This window comes from Saimiri boliviensis, chromosome 7, assembly GCF_048565385.1.
Source record: "Saimiri boliviensis isolate mSaiBol1 chromosome 7, mSaiBol1.pri, whole genome shotgun sequence".
Lineage (NCBI taxonomy): Eukaryota > Metazoa > Chordata > Mammalia > Primates > Cebidae > Saimiri > Saimiri boliviensis.
The window spans coordinates 73,419,199-73,438,595 of record NC_133455.1 but is presented as its reverse complement, the minus strand read 5'-3'; positions in this window follow the sequence as shown (position 1 = coordinate 73,438,595).

The following is a 19,397-nucleotide window of genomic DNA, read 5'->3' as shown; positions in this document are numbered from 1 at the left end:
TACTCATTATCTGGAAAATAGTAAAAGACCCTGGCTAGACGTGTGCTCAGTTCCATGGGAATAATTAATGGAGGCACGCCGCCCTCACTTCAGCCCCCTTCATGGGGCACAGCATGTCATGCATGTGGTGACTTAAATTTTCCATTGTATTTTAAAGGCTCAAGATGGGAACACTCTGCCAGAACCCCCTTCCAGTTTGAGAAGCCTGGACAATTACCTTATTTGAATGGGGGGATGAAGGGAAAGCTGAAGTTCTCACAAGCATTTTCTGAGAATCTCCTCAAGAGTGAGTACTATACACTTCTTGTATTCTCTCTATAGCTTTAACCATAACTCTAAAAACATGGTAGACATGCTGATACTGCATTGAAGAATGAATAAAGAGTTATCCTCAGATATATTTTAGGACATGTGAGATAAATATGGAAATATTAGCAAGTTTGTATGAAAAACTAAAATTTGAATATATCCCATGTTACCTTTTTTCAGTAGAGCTTTGTTACTGTCAACTTTGCCCTTAATTCTCCATGGTTTTAGATGCCATTATGTCCAAGTGTATTTTGAGTATTGATGAGAAGAATAAAAACCTCCTAGAGATGTAAATATTGAAACATATTACTATCTGAATTGATGCTAATGCAAACTCTTATTTTCAGACAGATGCCTAAGTAGAGAGAATGACCTCTTATTGCCAAGATAGTAATTGGTTTTATTTTTATGTTCTCCCTTTTCACATTTTATCTAGTTTCTTTGCAAAATTATGAATATATATGTTTTTCCATAGATGTGTGTTTGTGCAATTCTGAGTATGGTCTTAGTATGCTTCTACTAAAGACACTAAATATTATAAGTACATCATTAAATTCCTCTCTGATGTTAGCTATAAAACTATTACAGAGAAGCTGAAGATAATATACTCTATTATCTGTGAAATGATGAATACTTTTCATATTTGCGAATTGCACTTTGGCTTTTTTGTTCATGAAGATAATTGTGACTTTCATTAGGGACACCAGTAATTTCTAGTGTATCTGAAATTTCCAAGTAGATAGAAATTTCTTCTCTTGACTTGTACTTCGATAACTCTAATTCACCAGATACTTTTATTATCCATGTCATCAAAAAAGACCAAACTCCTGCTTAATAAAAAGTAATAAGCTATTTTTAAATGTAATTTTTTGTTGATTTAGTATATTTTTAATCTTTATTTCCTGGCATAGCTATTATCCATACAATTCCTGGAAATATAAGACCTGAAGAACAAAGCTTCCACCCATCGATTTCTACAGTCTCAACCTACTCTTCTCATCATGCATGGGACTCGGCAATTCAAATGTGCTATGCTTTTTCCTGTCTTCGGGTCTTAGCACATACTATATTCCCTTTTTCAGAAGATAAATTCTCTGTTCATTAGAATAGCTACAGCTTATTCTTAAGGTCTCAGTTTCAAGATCCCTTCCCCAGGAAGCAGTGGCACACTCCCTAGGAAAGTACCCCAGTAGTCCTACATGTTTATTTTAACCTTCCCTCTTCACAAGCCTCTAAAACCTCCTTGTCCCCTCTTCTCGTTCTCGGAAAATTTTATTGATGGAGACAAACAGAAGTGCACGTTTGCAAGTCCCACTATTACCCACCTACCGCCATCTATGCCCAAATAACTTGCCATCTCTTAGTTGATCTTCCAACCAAAGGCTTGAATCTACTGTACTATTTACAGTTTATTATCACCGCAGGGAAGTGTACTTTCCTTTTTCTCTGTCTGGAGCAGCAACTACAGTTAACACCATTTAAAAGCTCCGTTCTTACTGCTGCTGCCACCAGACAAGGCACCTCCTCTAGGAGCTGCTTCAAGTCACCAGTCATTCGTAAGCATAACTCAGTGGCACCTTCCTTACCCCTTGCTAGGGACACACACCTCTGATCTCCCACCCCTCATCTTCCCTCACTGAGGCAATTTTGACAGATGGGAGGCATGAACAGTTGAACAATTTATTCTTCCTTTCTCCCCCTTATATGGATTATTTGAGGATTTACTAACTTCTCCGATATAGTATCTCTGATGTCTTGCAAGATTAAGCAAGTCATTAGTCACAAAGCTATGGTCAGATCCAGCATATTTTCTTATATTTGCTAGCTTTTCTTTCTTTCTTTCTTTCTTTCTTTTTTTTTTTTTTTTTTTTTTGTGGACAACACTCCCTTTATCCTCCCTTCTGCTTCCTTGGGTGGGATTTCACCCTCCTGATAAAATGTTAAGACATAAGCCTTTGTTTTCCTGAGAACACACATCAAGACACCCTCTACCTGTGCACTGTGTCTGCCTTTGCTCCAAATATTCTTCCCTTTCTTGCATCATCTATTTTTTTTTCTGTGTTCTGAATTTTTCCTATGAAGATACAGACCATTGTTCCTTGTCTCAAATTAAAAATAAAAATCTGGATACCACCTGGATTTTGCTTCTTTCTTCATCTGCTCCATTTTTCTCCTTTTTCTGTTTTTCAAACTGCAAAACTCATGGAAGTGTTACATCTAACTCTTGGCTTCCTTTCATGAATGTACTACTCCCACTTGTCTAAAATTGTTTCTGTCCTGGTCACTTTGAACTTCCATGTTTCTGAGTCTAATGGTCATTCCTCAATCCTGCCCCTACTTCACCTACTAACAGCATTTGACACTGGATCCATTGCGCCTCCTTAGAACATTTTATTGTTTCGGTTTCCAGGATATTTTACTGGTTTACTTTCTACCTTAAGACCTTCTCCTTCTCATCCTCCTTTGATGAGTTCTTATATTCCCAGTCTTTTAACATTGGAGTCCTCGGGATCAGTCTTGAACCTCTTCTCATCTCTATTGATAGCCCCTCTTTAAGATAGTCATTGCCTTGTCCAGTGACCTTAAATGCTGGTCATTTTATGACCATCTAAATGCTGATGATGCTCATGTCTGTTTCCCAGCCCTAATTCCTTCCCCAAATTCTTTCTATACCTCTGCCTCTGATGTCTCCCATTAGATGTCTTTTTGGCATCTTGACCTTTACATTCTGAACTTTCTATCTTTCCTTCTCAAGCAACTTCTCCTGTAGTTCTTATTTTTTCATGGTCATTTCATTATTCCCTTGGCTCATTTTTTAAAAATCACTTTTAACTTCTCTCATCCCATAATAACCTATTTTCAATTCATCAGCAAATTATATTGACTCTGCTTTCAAATTATATCCAGAACCCAGCAACCTCTCACCTCATCCCTTGCCACTAACCCATTCCAAGCTACCTGCATCATCAACTGCATGAGTAAAATATCGTTGGTGTCCCTAATTCTATATTTGTACTCCTTCAATCTCTCAGCGAAACTACCAGTGATCCTATTATAACATAGATATCATGTGATTCCTATGCTCAGAGCACTGCCATGAACTGAGTAAAACACAAAGACTATTACATTGGTCTGCCAGATGACGTAGGATTTGAATTACTGTTAACTTCTTTGATACCATCACCTGCTATATTCTCTCCTTTCTCACTGTCTCCAACCATGTGGACTACTTACTGTTCCTGGAAAGTGTTAGACTTGTCATGCTGGGTCCTCTCTTCTGCTTGTCTCTCCTCCTTCCCGTTCCTTTCCCTCTTCCAGAATAATTCTCCTCTCAGTATCATACGGCTCACCTTCTTCACTCCAGTAGATCTTCATCCGGCAGGTTTCCATTACTCTGTATCTAATTCCAGTTGCTCATCACTCATCACCTACCTTCCTGCCTTTTCTTTTCCCCCCTTAGGACTTACCACTATTTCACATACCTTGTATTTTACTTGTTTGGTTTTTCTCTTACTTCTCTAGCATGTAAGCTCTGTTAGGGAAGGGATATTGAACAGCAGCATTCATGGCAGTATCCTCAGCATGTGCAGCAGCACCTTACACATAGTAGGCACATGGTACATATCTGTTGAGTAGCGGCATGCCACAGTTCACCTCCCATCTAATGGTGAGTGTTTGTTAAAGGCCTCTCTACCCAATCTGAGTGAGCAGTTTGCTAGAGCAGGGTTAGAATCTCTATTCCTTTCTGCAGTTTCCCCAGGGTACAGTACAGGACTGACAGAATAGATGCCCAATAAATTTTAAAAAACAAAATGCAATGTTTCTATTATCCATGTGAATTATTTATTTATATGAATTTAGATGATTGATTTCCTAAGGTTTATATGATGTTGATGGGAAAGTCAACAAATCAGCTTTTGAGTTAGCCTAGTACATGAACAGCCTTTGCCATGGTTTTAAGAAACATTCAATTTCGTTATACATACATTAGCAAGATTTGGGTTTGCACTCCTTAGTTAAATGAGTTGCAGTCCTAGAGATAATGTCCCCATTTACCGTGTTAGAATCTGAACTATATAGATATCTAAAACCAACTTATCTTAAAATTCTTTCTGGAATATTTCTCTAGTACCCACTCCATCTTTGTCCTTTTAAGGACAGCAACAGTAACGCCACACTTTTCTTATTGTTCTTATTATGAAAATAATGACTATAAAACTTTGGAGACTATAAAGAAAATAAATTTCAAATCATCTGCAATGCCTGTGTTCAGTAATAACCTGTGTGTACATCATATGTATTATCTGCTTGAAATCTGATCATCCTTTTATGCCTCATTTTCCACATAAAACCAGCATATGTACAAATATATAGACAGCACTAATACTATATATACATATCTATCACACACATGTGTGTAATACAGACACATATTTTTAAAAAATATAACCATCTTCAGATTGTTTAATTTTTCTCTAATGGAAAATAACACATTTGATAAGTTATTTGCTCAGAACTTAATATATTTTGATATATATATATATTTAAGGCTTAATACATTTTGTCCTTTTGAAAGACTCCATCAGTTTACACTCATTTAGCTGTGTATATCAGAATCTAATTCTTCAAGGTTTATTAGACGTATTATGATGTGCACAAGTTTTTGGCAATATAAGAAGTGAAAGATGAATTCTCATTGTTTACCTAAAATTTTTTCAGCACTTACTATATACCAAACATTTTTTTCAAGCATTTAAAATGAATTACATAATTTAATCCTCACAATAATACTATGAAATAATCTGACATAATTCCTTTAATACCATCATATCAAAGGCAAGGGAAATGAGGAACAGAGACTTTTTCATAGTTCAAAATGTTAAACCAAGTAATTTACCCTTGTTTAAATCTTTTAGCTTGTAGTTAAGCCTGGATTTGGACATACACTAACTTGTACCTTAATCCCTGTGACAGTAAGATTGCATTTCTTCATATGCTTATCGGCTATTTCTTTTTCTTGCTTTTGTGAATTTGCTATTTAAGACATTTTCATCAACCTTTTAGAGTGTTCACCTTTTATTGATATGTAAGAAATGTTTACATATTAACAATAATGCTTTGTGGCATAGCATGAATATGTTTCTCGTGTGTTTGTATTCTGTATATATTAATTTGAAAGAAATGTTTGTATTTCATGTAATCAAATATATCACTTGCTTATCTTATGACATATTTTGTTGTAATATTTAGTAAATCATCTTCATATCAGAGGTATAGAAATAACTACCTATATTTTGTTGTTCTTTCAGGATTTCTCCTTTTACATTTAAATTATTGGTCCATCTGGAATTTATTTTGATGTGAAAAGAGACTTGTTTTTCAAATGATTAACAGTGTTCAGAATCACATATAAAATCATCCATTCCCTTTCCACTGGTATGAAATGCCTCCTTGATCATATTCTAAATTTTTATGTCTACTCGGGTTCATTTCTAGATTTTTAACCTTCCGTAATTGTGACAGTGCATATTTCAAAGTGCCATTTTATGAGGTTTTTAGTGTTGTGATTTGGAAAGAACATGGGTTTTGGAGCTACTAGATGTCATTCTTGCCAAGCAATGTCTTTGATCCCCTTTCCTTTGTTTAAAAAAAAAAAGGGAGGGAGCATAATATTTGTCCAAACAATAGCTAAGCGTATGTGCAGCAAAAATTTGACTTTTTATGAAAAAGTGTTTCACCAAAGAGCACTATACATTTTCATATTTTAGATATTCTCAGTTGCTATTGTATGTGACAGGTATTGAGCCAACATTTTTAAAACACTAATGGCAAAAAACAAGTTTCTTATACAAATTAACTAGAATAAAAGAGAAATTATTTTGTCAATTCTGATAGTTCTACACCAGATCAGTATTTTTAAAGAAAAGGCAGACCCTTTTGACACATCTGGGCAAGGCCCCATGGGTTTCCTCAAATAGCTGCAACCTTCTGTTTACAGTGAGTAAAGGGTTTCTAGTGCTACAATACAGTCAGCCTAGGCAGAATGGCAGTTACATGATGAAAAAAAAGATGAGCTGTCCTGGAGATGGTCTTCACCTGAAACATTTCCTAAAGTTTGGTCATAGAGCCTGAAATCACATGACCTCTTGCGTTTCAACAGCTGTCTCTGATTGTGCAAATGGGCCTCAAACCCAAGGGGTAGTGCCACTATGGTGCATCTCAGGCACTATGATGGAAATTCTAGGATATATGTATGACGTCTTTGCTCAGCTGCAAATTCTTCCTTTGCTAAACTCCATCTTACCTGAAACTTGTGTTACACAGGTAAATATAGGCAGCCCTAGATTAGAATTATTTGTTTTCTAGGTCTCTGTTTACTCAGAGTGAGCTCTTGATAAAGTTGCAGCCCAGTGCCTTTCATAGAGTGGTAATCCAATGATGTGACTTGATCTGTGTCCCCCCACCCAAATCTTGTGTTCAGCTGTAATCCCCAATGTTGGAAGTGGGGCCTGGTGGAAGGTGATTGATAATGGGGGTGGATCTCTCATAAATGGTTTAGCATAATCCCTTTGGTGGTGGTCTCATGATGGAGTTCTGAGGAGATCCGGCTGTTTAAAAGTGGGTGACACCTCCGTCCCTTCTGTCTTCCTCCTGCTCTGGCCATGTGAAGGGCTGGCTCCTCCTTTGCCTTCTGCCATGACTGAAAGCTCCCTGAGAGCTCCGCAGAAGCTGCTATGCTTTCTATACGGCCTGCATAACCGTGAGCTGCTTGAACCTCTCTTCTTTATAAATTACCCAACTTCAGGTTTGTCTTCATTGCAGCATGAGGATGAACTGATGCACCCAATATATGTTGGTTTGTTGGAATAAGTCAGTGTTTCTGGGGGAAGTTACTAAAAACCATAGAAAAACAAATTACGCCAGCACAGAAAGGAAAATTAAAGAATATGTTGCATCCATTACAATTTTGTCTTAAACTATTAGAGAAATGTGCTTATTATTTTTTAAGGGTTGCTACAGTCATGCCCCAAACTATCTTCTGGCGGTTGCCTCTCATGCTGCAACAACTTCTCCATTGTCTTTGGCACAGCCCTCATGAATAGAAGTTCTGGGTTCATGGACTCTACAGCCTCCCTCTCTCCTCTATGCTACAAATACTTCCCATTTTAAAAGAACCGTTTAAAAATAGATTTCTTCTGAGAAGTCATATACTTCGTTATTTACCTATCTAGATTCATTGCTGTTAGGGTTTTCATTACCCATTTGAACTTAATTTATTGAATGATATTGTTGGTTACTTTTTACATATAGATGTTCCATCTGTATAGCTGAGAGCATTAATTCTTTGAGGGGGTTACTAAATCTGTACCTTTTAAAACCATCTTTTAAAACTATGCCAATGTCTCAGTTAATGCTAAATCAATAGTCGGTTGGATAATATGCCTTCCTAGCACACATAGTATGTCTAATACTATTTGCTTATCTTGATAGGCAGCTTAAAAACTGTGGAACCTGCCCTTCACTTTATCATTCATTTCTCCTTCCTCCTCTTATGGCCCATTGTACTCAGGGGCTGCTCAACAAATGTTAATGGCCATGATCTTTTCAATCGGCAATTTGTAAAGTGGATGATTATTGTCTATAAGTGACAAGGGAGACACTATTTCTATTCATGCTAATAAAAGACTTATGAAGATAATATCTACAAACAGTAAGTGGCAAAACTAAACTCCTTAGTTCTTCCAAAGCAAATAGGGTCCATTTTCAGGAGGAAGAGTGACATCTATTGTTCAGAAGATACTCATTGGTGTTTTCTGTTGCTAACTTCTGCACCGATTCATGCCTGTGTCAACAATGTAAGCCATAAATAATAGCATGTCTAACACAGAGTAATACTTGTCAGCCCTTTGTTGCATTGGACATCTAATTTCAGCCGTGTTTGGTTGTAAAGCTTACTGGCAGTTCACACAGTCAGCAGCTGGTGTATTTTAATCCATGCCTTGTTTAAGCAGCAAGTCATCGAAGATTGGAGAAGGGCCACGTGAAAACACAACTAAGCCACATCTTTGAAAATTACTGAAAAAAACCACGAATTAAGAAGGAATAATTTCTTTAAGCATGCCTGGTGAAATCTGACTTCTTTGTATAAAACTATAGTTCTCTCATTTTAAAGAAAAAATGAAAGCTTTAAGTTTTACGTTACATGTGAGCTATGTAAAAAATAACTTCCCCTAAAAGATCATTGTCAACAGCCAAGCAGACACTGACTGTGTGTAGTCAGTTTGTGTTAATATTTTCTTGAAGTTGGAGAATGGCCCAATGGGAATAGTCTGTCACCCAGCCTCAACTTCAATACCTCCAGTGACAGGAATTTCACTCTTTCTTAAGGCAACTACAACATAACATGGTACAACCTGCCTTAGCTTTGTTAAAGTGTTGCTGAACAGATCCATTGATAAAATAAACATAAAAGCATTTTGAAATTCATTGAGTACTACTACAAGATGTGATGGACACAGTAAACGCCATGACCATCCAGAAGTCTGGAGGAAGTAGTTAATCTGTATAACATAACTTTTAAAAGCTGAGTATCCCTTTAAATACTACACAATATACATTGGAAATGACGCTAGAGATTGGTATTTCTAAAGTATATAACCATCTTTGGAATTTTTAAAAGAAGTTTATCCCAAAGGTAGTTTAAATTTCTATTAAGGATTCACAATCAGCATTTAAAATATTCTAATTTATTTTTGTTTTATAAATTATAAAATTACATTAGTCACATAACACAAAATAATTTACTATGTTCTAGATGTACCATATATTGTGGCGTAAAGTCCATACCCTCAAGACAGTCTTAAAATGAGTTGATTTCAAAACAATGTGGGATGAGAAAATAGGAGAACATAAAAAGGAGGATTTCGGCCCAAAGTTAAAAAAGATATAATAGAATAATTGTCAGAGGAACTGATAACATAGAATGTTTATGTGTTAATCAGATGAAAGCAGAGGGAGCAAAGTGAAGAGAAAAGAAAAATTCTGGGCAAGAAAATAGAATGAACCCAGGCACAGAGAATAATCTATTATGCAAGGATTGGCTGAGAAGGGAAGGAGAAAAATAGCTGAAACTATAGTCAATGGATATTTCTGTTTCTTTGAGGATGTTTAAAAGTTAAAAGAAGGAGCCAGTAAAGGTCCAAGGGTGGCCAGGTGTGGTGACTCATACCTGTAATCCCAGCATTTTGAGAGGCCAAGGAGGGCAGATCACAAGGTCAGGAGTTGGAGACCAGTCTGATCAATATGGTGAAACGCCATCTCTACTAAAATATAAAAATAAAAAATTAACCAGGTGTGGTAGCGCTTGCCTGTAGTCCCAGCTACTGGGAAGGCTGAGGCAGGAGAATCACTTGAACCCAGGAGATGGAGGTTGCAGTGAGCTGAGATTGCACCATTGCATTCCAGCCTGTGCCACAGACAGACTCCAACTCCAAAAAAAAAAAAAAAAAAAAAAAAAAAAAAAAAAAAAAAAAAATCCAAGAGTGTAGAAAATGGAGACCATATGCTAGAAGGAGATGAAGAGAGACTTTATAGTGGAAAAAATATTTCAGTCAAGATAGTTGGATCTTTAAAAGAAAGACACCTTATCCTCTGAGTCTGAGAAAAGTAGGGAAAAAGGAGAATTAATTATGGTAAATTTGTGAGAGAAAATTCAAGGAAGCGCGTATCTGGTCAATTCAAGATACTTGCCAATTTTATTACCTTTTGCTCAGTTTTGTCATATGTATCATTTACATATAAAAATCAACTGTGTGTATAATTCGATGAGTTTTACAAATGCATGCAATCGTATACTCATCATCATAATCATGACATACACTTTCATCACTCCAAAAAGTTCTAACATAAACCTTTGTAACCAACTACTATCCTATACCTCTTAGTCCCCAGAAACCACCGATCTTTCTGTTGCTATAATTGTTTTTTCTAAAATGTCTTATCAGTGAAATCATATGGTATACAGTCTTTTATATCTAGCTTATTTCACTTGAGATTCAGCTGTGTTGCATGTTTTGATAGTTCATTTTTATTGCTAAGTGGTGGTAATCCTTATATGAATAAAACATATTTATCAATTGACCAGTTGATGGATATTTAGATTCTTCTAAGTTTTTGGCTCTTAAAATTTCAGTAAACAATCAAATACAAGTATTTTTGTTAACGTAGATTTTTATGTTTATTTTGTAAATATGAAATACAATGGCTGGTAGGTGTGTCTAACATTTTTTTTTAAACCTTATAATCTGTTTTCAAAGTGAGTGTACCATTTTACATTCCCAGTAGTAGTAGTTTAAAGTTTCAGTTGCTCTGCTTCTTCATCATACTTGATATTATCAGTCTTTAAAATTTTAGAATTCTAATAGGTGCATAGTGGTATCTTGTTGCAGTTTTAATTTGCATTTCTCTAATGATGAATAATGTTGAATCTTTCCATGTGAGTGTTTACCATCCACATATTTTCTTTGATGAAGTGTCTGTTCATCTTTTGACTACTTTATATTGGAATATTTTCTTTTATAGAACTTCAGAATTCTATACATATTCTGGATACAAGTTCTTTATCAGATATGTGCTTTGCAAATTTTTTGAAGTCATTGCCTTAATTTTTTAATCTTTTAATGGTGCATTCTCAAAAAGCCAACATTTAAAAATTTTGATGAAGTCTAATTTCAGAATTTTTCTTGATGTTTTTGGTGTTGTACCTAAGAAACATTTGCTTTATCCAGAGTTACAAAGATTTTCTCTTATATTTTTTCCTCTAAGTCTTAAAGTTTTAGATTTTACATTTAGGTTTATGATCCATTTTTAGTTAATTTTTGTTTATGATATAAAAACACAAATAGACATGTTATGAAAATTAGGTTTCTTAGTTTTTCAAATATGGCTGTCCAAAATTTCCAGCACCATTTGTTAAAGAGATTATCCTTTCTCCACTGAACTGCTTTTGCAATTGAAAATCAATTGATCCTATATGTGTGGACCTATTTCTGAACTCTAGTAAGTTTCCGTTGATCTCTCCATTACTCTCCAATACCACACAGTCTTGATAGTAGTAGGTGTATAATAAATCTTGAAACCAGATACTAGTATAAACCCTCTGTAGTGGGCTGGATGCTGGTCCTCCACCAATGTCTATGTCCTAATCCCTGGAACCTGTGAATATTACCTTATTTGGATAAAGGGGTCTTTGTAGATGTAATTAAATGAAAGATTTTCAGAGAATGAGATTATTCTGGACTATCTGAGTAGACCCTAAATTCTTATAAGTGTCCATAAAAGAGAGACACACACACAAAAAAACACACACACACAGAAGAGTTGGTGATATAACCACAGCAGCAGAGACTGGAATGTTGTAGCCACAGGTCAAAGGATACTGACAACTTCCAGAGTATGAAATAGGCAAGAAAGGCTGGGCGCGGTGGCTCAAGCCTGTAATCCCAGCACTTTGGGAGGCCGAGGCGGGTGGATCACAAGGTCGAGAGATCGAGACCAACCTGGTCAACATGGTGAAACCCCGTCTCTACTAAAAATACAAAAAATTAGCTGGGCATGGTGGCGCGTGCCTATAATCCCAGCTACTCAGGAGGCTGAGGCAGGAGAATTGCCTGAACCCAGGAGGCGGAGGTTGCAGTGAGCCGAGATCGTGCCATTGCACTCCAGCCTGGGTAACAAGAGCGAAACTCCGTCTCAAAAAAAAAAAAAAAAAAAAAAAAAAAAAAAAAAAAAAAAAAAAAAAAAAAGAAATAGGCAAGAAATAGATTTTCTTTTACAGCCCACAAAAGACTATGACCCTATTGGCACATGATTTCAAAATTCTGGTCTCCAGAACTGTGAGAGAGTAAATTTCTATTGTTTTAAGCCATTCAGTTTGTTGTAACATCATGACAGCCACCTGAAACTAAGACAAGCTATGTTTTTCTCTGACCATTGCATGTACACTACTTTATATTTCCTTTTGAATTTTGGGAATACCATGTCAATATCTACAAAAATGGCAGGAACTTTGAGATTGCTTTAAATGTCCAGATCAACCTGAGAACAGTTAGCATCTTAGCAATGCTGAGTCCTTCAATCCACATGTATGGTATCTCTGTCCATTTTTAAAGGTTTTTTTTAGAACTTAAGTTCTTTTAGCAATGTTTTTGTAGTTTTCAGCATATAGTTCTTGTACATCTTTTATCATACGTATTCCTAAGTACTTTTTATTTTGATAATAAAATGGGATTGTGTTTTAGATACTCAATTTCTGATTATTCATTGCTAGTATACAGAAATACAGTGGTTTTTAAAAATATTGGTCTTTAATCCTCAGCCTTGATAAACCAATTTATTAATTTATAGAAACATTCTTTTCTTAGATAAAATTGCTTATGTAGTCAGTGATGTCATCTGCAAGAAAAAGTTTTACTTTTTTTTTTTTCCAAGATGGGAATGATGCTTTTGATTTCTTTTTATTGCCTTATTACACTGACTGGAACCTCCAGTGCACGTTGAATAGAAGTGTTGGGAGCAAATATCCTTGCCTATTCTGATCTTAGAGGAAAACACAGTAACTCAGTCTTTTACTAATAATACTAGTTGTAGTTTTTTTAATAGTGCCCTTTATCAGGTTGAACAAATTCCCTTCTAGTCCTTATTTTCAGTTTGTTTTCTTAAGTCAGGAATAGAGATTGCATTTGCCAGATGATATATTTGTATCTATTAAGATGATCATGTTGATGTTTTTGTGTTCCTTTTTTTCTGGTATTTCTGATGATTCTGGTCTGCTAATAAATTTTATTTTATTTTCAAATGTTGAATCAAATTTGCATTCCTAAAATAAGCCTCATTTGGTCATTATGTATAATCACTTAAATATATTGTTGGATTTACCTTGCTAAAAATTTATTTTGGAATTTTTGCATACATGAACATAAGGGACCTAAGTTCATAGTCTTATTCTTGTACTGAGCATCTCCGATTTTGATATTGGAGTGATACTAACCTGACAGAATGAGTCAGGAAGTCTGTCTTCAAATTTCTGGAAGTGTTTGTGTAAAATAGGCATGATTTCTCACTTAAACTTGCCAGTGAGGTCATATAGGCCCGGAGTTTGGGTTTATTTGTTAGTTTTGTAAGAAGTTGTTAAAGTACAAATTTAATTATTTGAATAACCATAGGGATATTATCCTTTCTATTCTTCGAAAACTTTTTATTGATACATAATATTTATACATATTTCTTGTGTTCATGATATATTTTGTTACATGCATGGAATGTGTAATAATCAAATCAGGGTATCTAGGATATTCATTACCTCAAGCATTTGTCATTTCTATGTATTGGAAACATTTCAAATCCTCTGTTCTAGCTACTTTGAACTATATAGTACATTGTCATTAACTATAGTCACCCTACTCTGCTGTTGAAGATTGGAACTTTTTCTGTCTGTCTAACTGTATATTTGTACCTGTTAATCTCTCTCTATGCGCCACCCCCCACCTCCTTGCCCACAGCCTTGCCAGTGTCTGGTATCTATCATTTTACTCTCTACCTCAATGAGATTAACTTTTTAAGCTCCCACATAGAAATGAAAACATGTGATATTTCCCTTTCTTTACCTGGTTTACTTCTCTTAACATAATGACCTCCTGTTCCATCTATGTTGCTGCAGTGACAGGATTTCATTCTTCATAGTGGCTGAATAGCATTCCATTGTGTTTAGAACCACATTTTAATTGGTTATTTTTTAACTTTTATTTTGAGTTCAGGGGTATATGTTCAGTATGTACAGGTTTGTCACGTAGGTAAATGTGTGTCATGGGGTTTGTTGTACCAATTGTTTCATCACCCAGGTACAAGCCTAGTATCCATTAGTTATTTTACCTGAGCCTCTTTCTCCTCTCACCCTCTACCCTTCAATAGACCCCAGTGTGTGGTGTTCTCCTCTGTGTGTCCATGTATTCTCATTATTTATCTCCCTCTTGTAAGTGAGAACATGCAGTATTTGGTTTTCTCTTCCTCCAATAGTTTGCTAAGGATAATGACTTCCAGCTCCATCCATGTTCTTGCAAAGGACATGATCTCATTCTTTTTTATGACTCCATAGTATTCCATGGTGTGCATGTATCACACTTTGTTTATCCAATCATCATTGATGGGCATTTAAGTTGATTCAATGTCTATGGTATTGTGAATAGTGCTGCAATGCACATACACTTGAAAGTGCCTTTATAGTATAACTATTTATATTCCTTGGGGTATATATCTAGCAGTGGGATTGCTGGGTCAAATTATATCACATTTAAAAAAATCTATTCATATGTTGAAGGATATTTAGGTTGATTCCATACAATTGCTATTGTGAATACTGCTGTAATAAACATGGGGGTCCATATGTCTCTCAATATAATGGTTCGTTTCCTTTGGATAAATATCCAGAAGTGGGATTACAGAATCATGTGGTATTTCTGTTTTTAGTTTTTTGAAAAATCTCCATACTGTTTTCCATAGTGGCTGAACTAGTTTCCCTTCTCACCGTAAGTGTATGAGAGTTCACTTTTCTCCACATCTTCATCAGCATCTTTTTCTTTTTGTCTTTTTAATAATCATTTTAACTTTGGTAAAATGACACCTTGTGGTTTTTATGTGCATTTCCCTGATGATTAGTGATATTGAACATTTTTTCATATACCTGTTAGCCATTTGTATGTCTTCCTTTGGGGAATGTCTATTCATGCTCTTTGCCCAGTTGTAAATCAGATTATTATTATTAATTATTACTGTTAAATTGACTCTCATATATTTGAGATCAGTTCATTGTCAGATAATTAGTTTACAAATAGTTTCTTCCATTTAACAGGTTGTGTCTTCACTCTGTTGACTGTCTTCTCTGCTGTGAAGAAGCTTTATAGTTTATTACAGTCCCATATGTTTATCATTATTTTTGCCTGGGCGTTTGAGGACTTGGGCATGAAATCTTTGCCTGGACCAGTGTTTTGAAGTGTTTGTTTTCTTCTAGAAGTTTTATAGTTTGGGATCTTACTGTTAAGTCTTTAATTCAGGCGTCCCCAAACTGCGGCCCCCTGAGGCCGTTTATCCGCCTTACCCCCCCACCCCACCCGCGCACTTCAGGAAGGGGCACCTCTTTCATTGGTGGTGTCAGTGAGAGGAGCACAGTATGTGGCGGCCCTCCAACGGTCTGAGGGACAGTGAACTGGCCCCCTGTGTAAAAAGTTTGGGGACGCCTGCAATCCATCTTAAGTTGATTTTTGTATTTGCTGAGTGAGGGATCCAGTTTCAGTTTTCTGAGTATTGACAACCAGTTTTCCCAGCACCATTTATCAAAGAAGGTGTCCTTTCTCCAACGTATATTCCTGTAGATTTTGTTAAAAGTCAGTTGGTTGTAAATAGTTGGATTTATTTCTGGATTCTCAATTCTGTCCCATTGGTCTATGTTTCTGTTATTATACCAATACCTTGCTGTTTGATTGCTCTAGACTTGCAATATATTTTGAAGTCAGTGTGATTCCTCCAGCTTTGCTCTTTTTGGCTAAGATTGCTTTGGTTAGTCAGGCTCTTTTTTGGTTTCATATACATTTTAGGGTTGTTTTTCTATTTCTGTTAAAAAAAAAATGACATTGGTATTTTGACAGGAATTGCACTGAATCCATAAACTGCCTTGGAAAGTATAGTCATTTTAACAATGTTAATTATTCTGGCCTATGAGTACAAAATGTCCTTTCATTTTTTGTGTGTCCTCTTTAGTTTCTTTCTTTCTTTCTTTCTTTCTTTTTTTGAGACGGAGTTTCACTCTTGTTACCCAGGCTGGAGCGCAATGGCGCGATCTCGGCTCACTGCAACCTCCGCCTCCTGGGTTCAGGCAATTCTCCTGCCTCAGCCTCCTGAGTAGCTGGGATTACAGGCACGCGCCACCATGCCCAGCTAATTTTTTGTATTTTTTAGTAGAGACGGGGTTTCACCATGTTGACCAGGATGGTCTCGATCTCTTGACCTCGTGACCCACGCACCTCGGCCTCCCAAAGTGCTGGGATTACAGGCTTGAGCCACCGCGCCCGGCCTGCTCTTTGGTTTCTTTCATTTGTGCCTGTTGGTTTTTCTTGTAGAGGTCTTTCACCTTCTTGGTTAAATTTATTACTAGGCACTTTTTGTAGCTATTATAAATGGGATTTTGTATTCTACAACTTGACTAAATTTGTTTACTAAATCTAAGAGTTTTTGTTAGAGTGTTTACATTTTTCTAAATATAAGGTCATCTGCAAAAAGGGCCAATTTGACTTCCCCTTTACCAGTGTCTTTCTCTGGCCTAGTTGCTGTGGCTAGCACTTTCAGTACTGTGATGAATAGGAGTGGTAAATGTGGAGTTCTTTGTCTTCTTTTAGTTTTCGGAGCAAAGGCTTTCAGCTTTTTCTCATTCAGTATGACATTAGCTGTGGGTTTGTCACATACGGCATTATAATGTTGAGGCATGTTCCTTCTATGCCTAGTTTGTTGTGAGTTTTAATTACGAAGGAGTGCTGGATTTTATCAAATTTTTTTTCTGCATCTGTTGGGATAATTACAGTTTTTCAAGCGATAGAAAAACAGTTTTCTACTGTTTCATTGAGGATATTTGCATCTATGTTTAGCAGGGATAGTGTTCTGTAGTTTTTGCTTGTTTGTTTCATCCTTGCCTGGTTTTGGTATTATGTTAATGCTTGCCTCATAGGATGAGTTAGAGTTCCATCCTCTTTAATTTTTTGGAATAGGTTGTTGGTGTGAGATCTTTGTAAACTTCGTAGAATTTGGCAGTAAAGCCATCTAGTCCTGGGCTTTTCTTTTTTGGGAGACTTTTTGTTATTTAATCTCATTACTTGTTACTGTTCTGTTCAGGTTTTCTATCTGAGACTTGTTTTCTTGGTCAGAATATGGTCTTACTTGAAAATGCAGTGTGGGCACCTAAAAAGAATGTGTAGTCTCATGATTTTGGGTGGATTGTTTTATGCTTGTCTGTTAGATCAAGGTGGTTATTTGTATTGTTTAGGTCTTCTATATTTTGCCTGCTTTTTCAAACAGCAATTGTGAAAGATATTGAAATCTCCAAATATAGTTTTATGTTTGTTTATATATCTTTTCATTTCTGTTGGTTTGGCTTCACATATTTTGAACTCATTTATTTGGTTCAATACATTCAGAATTGTTATGGCCTCTTGATGAATAAACCAGTTTTATTAGGAAGTTATCTTTCTTCCCCTGGTAATTTACTTGTCTGAAATTTACCTTCTTGTTATTAATAAACCCATTCTAGCTGTCTTCTCTTTACTGTCAACAGTATATTTCAAACATCATTTTACTTTTAACCTACTTGTATTTTTTACTTAGAGTGAGTTTCATTTTAAACATTATTTTACTTTTAACCTATTTGTAGCTTTATACTTAAGGTGAGTTCCTTGTGAGTGGCATGTTGTAGGGCCTTCCTTTCTTATTCAATGCTATGAATTCTATTTTTTAGGTATTTAGAGCATTATTTAAGGTGAATATGGATATGGTTGTGTTTAAACCTGCCATCTTTCTCTTTATTTTCTGGTTGTCACATTTGTTTATTATTTTTTTAATAATACCATTTTATCTTTGTTGTTGGATTCTTAGTTACAGCACTTTGTTTTGTTACTTCAGTGGTTGCTTTGGAGTTTATAATATACATTTTTGACTTGCCAGTTTCCCTTCAAGTGAGAGTCTTTACTTCATGCAGAGCATGCAATAGTAAACCTCCATTTCTCTGCTTCCTGCCCTTGTGTTAATTCATTTTGCTACTACATACGGTATAACCCCACATTACATTATTACTGTATTTTTTTAAACCATTGACTATCTTTTGTATAGATTTAAATAATAATACAATACATTATATTAACCTATATAGTTTATACTTATGACACTCTTTATTCCTTCCTCTGTAGAGGTTTGAGTGTCTATCTGATACCATTTTTCTTCTGCTTGAAGGACTGCTTTTACATTTTTGCTTGACATTCTCTTTCAGCTAAAATTTTTCCCACTACTGAATCAATACATTTCTTACTACTCTAACCCATTCCTGTCAGTTATAAAGTTTCTAGTCTAGCTGTTAAAAGCCAGCACTATTCCTAGAAAAGTGTTGAGCATGTTTCCCCCTCATTCTTTCAAGTGATTCTTTCTCTGGCCTTAGGTAATTTTCTCACACATAAGTATGGATAAATACTCAACAGAATACTGAGAAAGACCCTCTGTAAATTTCCAGGGTTCTTCTTCTGTGCAGCTCTCTGTTCTCTGATAATTTGCCCCGTGAACTCTACTCAGCCTTGAACTCTGAGAAAACCCACGTCCATCTCATCAATTCAAGGAGTCAGGCTCTGCTTGAGTTTCCTCTCACTTTGCTTGCTGCTTCCTAAACTTCTCCTCCAAGCAGTAAGCTAAGGTGATAGTAGAGCTCCCTTATTGGTTTTTCTCTTGTGTTGCCTGAGGTTCAATATTAGGAAAACCATTTATTTCATACATTTTTATAGTTTCTCAGTTCCCATTAAAATAAAAAATCTGGTCCCTGTCACTCCATCTCATCTGAAAATAAAAAATGGAATTTTTAACTATTTAACGTCAATTAATTTAAATTTAAATAGTCACATGTAGCTATATCGAATAGCATAGAATGTGCTGATTACAGAGATAGTCACATAGTGAAGTTTCATTGAACTGTGCCCTTATGATTTGCAAACTTTTGTGTATATGTAAAACTTCAACAAAAAATGGCTGAAGAATTAAAATACTATTTTTAAACTTGCTAATCAAAAATATCCTTTTTTTCTGGATCATTGCTCAGGAAAACTCTCTCTCTCTCTCTCTCTCTCTCTCTCTCTGTGTGTGTGTGTGTGTGTGTGTGTGTGTGTGTGTGTGTATCATAAAAGTTTTAGCAAGGAAGAAGTAACCAAATAATGCTCTCATTCTTTTCCAGGAAAGATGAAAGAACAAGTGGTAAGTAAAGCATGTCCATATAAATTACATATGCTACATTC